The 7,500-nt window shown below is 36.2% G+C and overlaps 1 protein-coding gene across 2 annotated transcripts in view; it reads left to right on the plus strand.

The window, feature by feature from the left end:
- LOC106875590 (chondroitin sulfate synthase 1) overlaps nucleotides 1-7,500 on the plus strand; it is an 18,853-nt gene that overhangs the window by 1,500 nt on the left and 9,853 nt on the right. The gene's annotated exons all lie outside the window — the stretch shown is intronic.

Consider the following 7,500-nt stretch of genomic DNA (forward strand, 5'->3'; position numbering starts at 1 on the left):
ATGTAATACAATATTTCTTAATTTTTCAGATTTTTTTTATATGCTAGGCCACTGGTTTTAAATTGATGTTAATTAAATTAATATTCAATTTATCACCCTCAGTATATATATATATATATATATATATATATATATATATATATAGTGGGTTGATCCACTACTCAGGAAGAGACTATTCTAGAGTACGTTCTGTCTTGTCTTCGAAACGTCTAGATAGAATAGAGACAGCTGATGAAGGGATATTCCAAGTGGCTTTCCGTTTCCCTATGTGTTCGTTCCGTTGTCTGTAGTTTATTGTTCTAACGTCCTGTACCCTGATATGCATGTATATACACATGTAGATGTAAGTATGTACATATATGTGTGTATACATGTATATATATTCTTTGTATTATATATATATATATATATATATATATATATATATATATATATATATATATATATATATATATATATGTATAATATAGATACAGTTAATTCGGGAAAGTCGTATCCTCATTAGGGATTATATAATCCAAGGTGTGTAACATATATTTATGTTCTTTATTCTTTTTTTTTTTAATTTTCATTGTTCTTTCTCTGAGCTTTCAACAGGCATATATACACATATATACATCATATCTACATATGTGTATCACATACATATTTACAAGCATACATATTTATGCATACGTTACATACATCAGACAATACATGGTATGGTGTGAAGATTTGAGGGATTGGCTGTTATTTTTGGCAAACCTGACTGCTATGTACAGAATTGCCCATGTGGCTCGTTCATTGATACATACATACTTATATACGTACATATATAAAAACATACATACATTCAAACATACATATCAACATACATACGTATGCACGTACATACATATGTATGTATATACATACATACACACATAAAAATCTGTGAAACCAGAAATTTATCATTTAAGTATATATGAGCATGTCGAGACATGCAGCTATGTACATGGGATTATGTATACATAAAATAAAACATAAAAATCTACACACATACATACATACATACATACATTAACCCTTTAGTATTTAAACCGGCCATATCCGGCCAAAATATTTAATCTGTTTTATGTTCAAACTGACCAGATCCAGATTCTAACACCTACCCTACAATGTTAATTCTACATTAAGTAGTTACACCATCAAGATCTTGAAGATATGAGATAATGCATGATTAATTCAAATCAATGTGAATTAATAAGCATTATGTTTGATAGAATAATCGGAACACTAAAGGGTTAAATACATACATACATTAAATACGTACATACATATATACGCTGTTGTTGATGTTGGAGCTCCAATGAAGGGACCTTAGATCTAGGTTAGAAACCGGCTCTTTCTCTATTGGCAAGAAATCTTGAAATAAAACTGAACAATGACTGCCTGGTATACATACATTCATTCATACATACATACATGCATACATACATACATACATACATGCATACATACATTCATACATACATACATACATACATACATACATACATACATACACACTAATATAGCTGGTGGGGGAGGTAGGGGCAGTCTGCCCCAGGTGGCACTTTCAATGGGGCACCACTTTTAATGGGTCTGCTGTAGGCAACATGTGTTCTATGCGGGGCCAAAAAGCCACAAATAGAAGCCCCCGCCCCCCCGGGCAGCACATACTCTAGCTATGCGAGTGTACATACATATATCCATACATACATACAGCAGCAGACAGTTCAGGTTGCCAGCTTGCCCAATGGCAAATGGGCCCCTGTGCCATTAGAATACATATATGGGGGCCTGTGTTAGTATCTAAGGGTCCCATCCCCTCAAGTTTGAGAATTTTTTATTCACTCCTGGAAGAATGCATTAATCATTTCAGACAGGCTGTGTTCGTAGACAGTTGAAAAGAATACTTTTAACAAAAAAAAAAAAAAAAAAGTAAATGATAGCATTGTAGTTGTGGGTGGGGCCCCCTTATGGTTGCAGGTGGGCCTTCTTGTAGTTGTGGGTGGGCCCCCTTAGTCTCCTGGCAACCAATATTTCTAGACCCAGTCCACAACTGCATACATACATATATTCAAGTCTCAGCTTGATACCTATTATTACTGAAATAGCAGGATACATACCGACCCAACTGGAGCAAAGTTTGGCTCAACTTGGGGTCTTGGGAATAGAATGCAACTCCTTAATTCATCTGTTACAAATGATCACAATATCTGGGACTACAAAATGTCTGCAAGTTGGTTTGGAGATTTGAAGCATGATGGTTAAATATGATTCCTTCTTTTACAACTTTGCGACTGAGTCAGGGATAAGACGAAATTTATTCTAAAATTTAAAAGGCCAAGAAAATGACATACATACATATATATATATATATATATATATATATATATATATATATATATATATATATATATATATATATATATATATATATATACATACATACACACATACATATGTACGTACATACATACATGTGAACATATGTACATACATACACACATACATGCATATGTACATACATATATACACACATACATACATGCATACATGCATACATATATGTGAACATACATACATATCAATATACATATAAACATACATACATACAAATGCCATATGGTATCACTCATGCAACACCTACTTAACAACAGCAACAGAAATAAATACAGAGTGTTCACAAAGTCTGGGTACATGGGGATTAACACATACTTTAAGAAATTATTATTTCTTATATTTAACTAGCAGAAATACCCGGCTTTGCCCGGGTTAAAGAGAATAATGAAATCTAAAAACACTGTCTAGACTACGCAACCCTCAACTCTCTCTCTCTCTCTCTCTCTCTCTCTCTCTCTTTCTCTCTTTCTCTCTCTCTCTCTCTCTTTCTCTCTTTCTCTCTCTCTCTGAAAGTATCTGTCACTACAGTATCGAAATGTGATTGTTTCAGTTAGTGGAATAGTTTCATTTTTAAAGTGAAAGTATTTGACATGAGTGTTTTTGTTTCACTTTTGACACGTAATACTTAAATAGTGGAGGAGATATTATGTTGCCGTGGGCTCGAACTCTGCAAGAAGTTAAATTTTTTTTTTTGACTAAAACACAACTGGAACCCTAAGTAAGGCATGTGTAAAATTTGAATGAAATTGGTTGCGTAGTTCTCGAGTTTTAGGGATTCACACAGACAGGCAGACAGACAGACACACATTCTCATTTTTATATATATAGATTGTTAATGCTATGATTTTATTTACTCCATGTACCCAGACCTTGTGGACACCCTGTATATAAATGCAGGGCTTTAAAGTGAAGTGAGTAACATTGTACGAGTTGGCAGTTAACTCCTCAAGAAACACAGCCCCAAAAACAGCTGGGCTCTCTTATTCCAGAGAAGACCTGGATGGAAAGCACTCTATGCATGGGTTTGTTGCCAGGAAGCTTGAAGAAGACAGTAGAATTGACACGAAGCACAGCCTCTCTTGGACACAAGGCTGCTACATCACATCACACTTTGAAGGCTGTGTGTTTACAATCCAGGAACAGGAGATTGCCACAAGGTACCTGGTGAACAGGTGAGACTGTGATGCTCTTGTAATCCCAAGGTGCAACTGTCGTGTTTCTATGGAAGACATTACGCATGTGATTAGCAGCCGTCGTAAAATGTTGTCATGGTACTATCTCCCTGTGCGACATGATGTTGTTGCTAAAACAATTTACAATGTTCTGAAATAAACTTTGAAAATCCCTCTGTTCTGGAATACATTCATAAACACCCACTCAAGGAATACTGGTGGAATATTCCCATCAAAACTTCTGCCAAATGTAAGATTAACAGGCCGGATATTGTTGTTTGGGACAGAGGGGCAAAGGTATGTACCATCATAGAGGCCCTGCGGATATAAATATCTCTTTGAAAAGCGGTTATCTATGAACAACTGCTTCGAAACCTCCAGCTTCTATATCCAGACGATGAATTCATAGTCATACCAATAATTGGAGCAATAGATTTTGTTAATAAATGCTTAAAGGAAAATCTGGATAAACTGGGATATTCAGAAAAAGAAATCAACCGTCTGATTCGTACATTACAAGTGCAATCTGTGAGTGGAATGGTAAAAATATGCAAGACTTTTCTCAAGTTCCAAATGTGAATTTGTCTGTGTTAATTACATCACAGAGATGGAGCCTGGTATCATTGTTGGAAACTGGCTCCCTCCTCAGTGGAAGATTTATAATAATTAAAAAAATAGAAGAGACATACATACATACATACATACATACATACATACATACATACATACAAACATACATACATACATATATATATATACATACATACCAGTGAAAACGAGAATACCTATGCTGAACTATTGAGAAATCAACAGCTACTTTATCCAGATTACAAGTTCAGGTTTATACCTGTAATTATTGGGGCCCTGGGATATGTAACACACTGCCTAGATACTAATCTTGAGAAATTAGGTTTCTCAAAACCAGAAAGGGGAAAGCTAAATTGAGGACTACGGATCCAGGCCTTCACTGGAACTGTAAAAAGCTTATCATTTCAGTGTATACGAGCATGTCTAGACATGCAATTATATACATGAGAATACATACATAAAAATAATACATACATACATACATACATACATACATACATACATACATTCACAGAAACTGTGTACAGTTGTGGAAATTAGCTGCCCAGCGGATGTTAACATAAAGCTGAAGATCAGTGAAAAAGAGAACACCTACACTGAACTATTGAGAAATCTGCAGTTAGTCTATCCAGATTGCAAGTTCAGGTTTATACCTGTAATTACTGGGGCTCTGGGGATATGTAACACACTGCCTAGATACCAATCTTCAGAAATTAGGCTTCTCAAAACCAGAAAGGAGATAGCTAATTCAAAGACTAGAAATACGAGCCATCACTGGAACAGTAAAAATCTGTAAAATTTTCTAGAAGTTTAGTGTTTAAGTATGTATGAGCATGCCTAGATATGCATACGTACATACAAATTTGCATACGTACATACAAATTTGCATACGTACATACATACAGACAGACATACAAAATACCCTGTTGATGTTGAAATTTCCATGAAGGAGCCTTGGATCTATGTTAGAGACCGGCTCTTTATTGGCAAGAAATCTTGAAATAAACTGAATAATGACATACAGAGATAATACGTTCATAAATGCATACATACACACACACACACATACATACACACATACATACATACACACATACATACACACATGCATACATACATCCATAATGTAGCCATGAATACGGTTGCAAAAACAAACTTGATTTTCAGGATGATAAATGATCTTACTCACATGACCTTTGACCTTTTATTTGTGGGCTGAACAAAAGAATAAGTTCACAAAATTCATTTAAAATAATCTCATCTGTTGTCAGTACAATGCTTCAAATGCTCCGATCTTTTATCTGCTGCAGTACGCATAACATTAACTGGAAAATTCGTCGTTGCAACAAAAGCGCGCTTAAAACAATACAAATTCCCATGTGGCTTATCAGAATCCAGTTTGTAATCCAGAGGTTTCAAATCTTGACTCCCAGAGGACCAATCAGCCACCTTGGAGGACATTCATGATGTTACATAAGATACGTCCGTTGGGCTTTTGAAACAAGTGTAGTACTTCATAACCTCTTTAGTTATAGATTATATAGAGAGATGGCTGTGTGGTAAGAAGTTTGCTTCCCAGCCAAGTGGTTCCAGGTTCAGTCTACTGCGTAGCAACTTGGGCAACTGTCTTCTATCATAGCCTTGAGCCAGCCAAAGTATTGTGGGTAGATTTGTTTCAAAGAAACCTGTCGTACATGTATGTGTGCGTGCGCGCGCGCGCGTGACCCCCAACATTTATTTCTTGAAAACCTAAATCTTAGTACTTATTCTATTGACCCTTTATGCTGAACTACTAGGTTACGGGGATGCAAACACACCAACACCGGTTGTCAAACACACACACATACACACACATATGATGAACTTCTTTTACTTCTCATCTACCACATCAACAAACAAGACTTCGGTCCCAGACTCAAGACACTCGCCCAAAACGTCACACGATGGGATTGAACCAGAACTATGTGGCTTGGAAGCAAGCTTATTATCACACAGCTACACCTATGCCTATATTTGAGAGATAATCCGGTAGGATAACTTCTCCCTTTAATATTTGCACGATGTAGAAAATATACCACCAGCATTGCCCAAACGACCTCAACATTGGCTTTAACATTCATCCAAAGATAGGACCACGAGCCATACGTCCCCAAACCAATACAGGAGATTTACGCAGAAGTGATACGATGAAGTAGTTGTATGCTGTCGACTTAATGTGACAGTCCCCTGAAGGGACTAATACTAATGTTGGTTAGACCTATGAAGCTGCACTGCTTCCTGTCGGCCTAGACACATTTCCTGTGTCCTTATGCTTACAAGGGGGAGACAGCTACTTCATCGTATCACTACTGCATAAATCTCTCTGAGGGATTTAGAAATGTATTATTTCTAAATATATATATTTGTCGTACATGTGTAATACATAAATTATTTGGAATAATAAATCTATGAGCAATCATGTACTATTGTTCGGTTATTCTTATCTAAGGACACTGCTTCTTATCGTCAACATAATGAATAATAACGGACCCAGTTAGATAGTGTTCACTGTTATCAGCAAATTAGTACAGACAAGCCCACGTCTGTATGGTTTAGAAGTTTGTCTTTACAAGCTTGTAGCTCTGGAGTTTGGGGATCAGTTCCACTGCATGGCAAGTTGTTTGGTGAGTAGATTTGATAGATGGAAACTGTGTGCATATATACATATATGTATATATATATATACATATGTATATATATATGTATATATATATATATATATGTGTGTGTGTGTGTGTGTGTGTGTGTGTGTGTGTGTGTGTGTGTGTATGAGTGTATACATGTATATATAATTATGTGGAGAATGGAGAAACAAACACAAGAAGCAAGTCAATTGGGCTAGTTAGCCATTGATTTAATTATGTGGAGATTACCTATATACATATTCATATACACACACATACAAACGCATACCCAGTACCAACATACACGGAACACACATGCACACACATACACCCTCATGCACACACATACAGTTGCTCCCTCACACACACACGCACCACAATGACAACTCAAACACAAACATACTTAGAGACACACACAAACTCACGTACACACATATAACACCCCCACCAACACACAACACAAATAAACATACGTACACATACAGACATACATATACATATGAACCGTCACACACACATACGGTTACTTACACACACACACACACACACCACAATGGGTATTTAAAACAACACACTCACGTATACACACAGAGAGACACACACACACTCACGTATACACACACTCCCACATTCACACAAAACACTCCCACGCACACACACAGATGCACACA

The sequence above is a fragment of the Octopus bimaculoides genome, chromosome 29 (genome assembly GCF_046866305.1).
Source record: "Octopus bimaculoides isolate indiv1 chromosome 29, ASM4686630v1, whole genome shotgun sequence".
NCBI classification, from domain to species: Eukaryota; Metazoa; Mollusca; class Cephalopoda; order Octopoda; family Octopodidae; genus Octopus; species Octopus bimaculoides.